Raw genomic sequence first — 1,938 nt, forward strand, 5'->3', positions numbered from 1 at the left:
GTCTGTTTTCTGGGACTTGCCGTACTGGAAGATCCACCGTGTGCCTCACAGCCTTGATGTCATGCATATCATGAAGAACGTGTGCGAGAGTCTGCTTGGTACCCTGCTCAACATGCCAGAGAGGACCAAAGATGGGCCGAAAGCAAGGGCAGACTTGAAATCAATGGGCATCAGGCAGGAGCTTCACGCTATATATGATGATGATGATGATGATGATGATGATGATGATGATGATGATGATGATGATGATGATGATGATGAGGCGAAGCAGGACACAGAAAGTCGTCGCAAAGGCAAAAAGGCCAAGAAGACCGGAAATGACTACCCTCCCGCGTGCTTCACTCTAAGTCAGGAGGAGATCGAGCAGTTTTTCACCTGCCTCCTAGGAGTAAAACTTCCTTACGGTTACGCGGGGAAGATAAGCAGATACCTAGACCCAGCGAAGCAGAAGTTCAACGGGATGAAGTCTCACGACTGTCACGTGCTGATGATGCAGATACTTCCAGTTGCAATCCGTGGGATCATGGACGCGCACGTCCGTGAAACGCTATTTGGCCTATGCAACTTCTTCGACGTCATCTCTCGGAAGTCGATTGGCGTGAGGCAACTCAGAAGGCTACAAGAAGAGATCGTGGTGATACTATGCGAGCTTGAGATGTACTTCCCGCCCGCATTCTTCGACGTTATGGTGCATCTGCTGGTCCATATAGTGGAGGATATCATCCAACTCGGGCCGACGTTCCTGCACAGCATGATGCCGTTCGAAAGGATGAATGGTGTCATCAAAGGATACGTTCGCAACATGTCACGTCCAGAAGGAAGCATAGCTAGGGGCTTTCTGACCGAAGAGTGCATCTCCTACTGCACGAATTATCTAGGCATCGAGAACCCCGTTGGTCTGCCCGTCAACAGGCACCTCGGCAGGCTCGCTGGATGGGGTCACCGTGAGGGTCGCCGCGAAATGCATGTCGACTTCGAGGGTCGACTCGCCGACTTTGAAAGAGCAAACCTAGTCGCGCTACAACACATAGACGTGGTCGATCCTTGGGTGGTAGAGCACAAAACCTTTATTAAAAAGACGTACAATGACCGAGGCCAACAGAGGACGGACGGAGATACACTCAAAGAGCACAACTCATGTTTCACGCGTTGGTTCAAGCATAAGCTTCTGTCGTACCCTTTACATGAGGATTCTTCCGCGGAAGAACAACTCATATTCGCCTTGTCACAGGGCGCCGAGCACAACCTGATGACCTATGAGGCGTACGATATCAACGGCTACGCATTCTACACCGAGGCCAAGGACATGAAGAGCGATGGTTATCAGAACTCCGGGGTAACGATGGAATCCTACACCGGTAACGACAAGGACAGATACTACGGAAGGATCGAGGAGATCTGGGAGCTGAGCTACGCTGGAGAGAAGGTCCCGATGTTCCGTGTTAGATGGGCCAAGAACGTCATAAAAGAAGACCGGTATTTCACCACCATGGTTATACCCGAAGCCAAATACAAGACCGCGGGCGCAAACGTCACCGCGAAAAATGAGCCATGGGTACTGGCTTCCCAAGTGGACCAATGCTTCTTCATTACCGACCTGCCAAAGCCCAGTCGTGTTGTCGTGAGGAGAGGCAAAAGGAAGATCATCGGAATGGATGGAGTAGCCAATGAGCAAGACTTCGACAAGTACGGCGACCCGAGGATCGAACATGACGACGATGATGAAGTAGCAGCATACACCACAAGAAGAAGCAGGACCACCCTACCTAAAGGACGTCCGTTCCACAGAAGAACTCCATTTGCGAAAAAGAAGGGCAAGAAGATTGTGAACAGATAGCTAGCTAAGATCGATTGTATTTAAATCGTAGCCTTCATTTCTCGATTGTATTTCATGGGTACTTTTTGAACTATCATGAATATTTTTAAATTTCATGGACA

This window comes from Triticum dicoccoides, chromosome 1B (assembly GCF_002162155.2).
Source record: "Triticum dicoccoides isolate Atlit2015 ecotype Zavitan chromosome 1B, WEW_v2.0, whole genome shotgun sequence".
Taxonomy (NCBI): Eukaryota; Viridiplantae; Streptophyta; class Magnoliopsida; order Poales; family Poaceae; genus Triticum; species Triticum dicoccoides.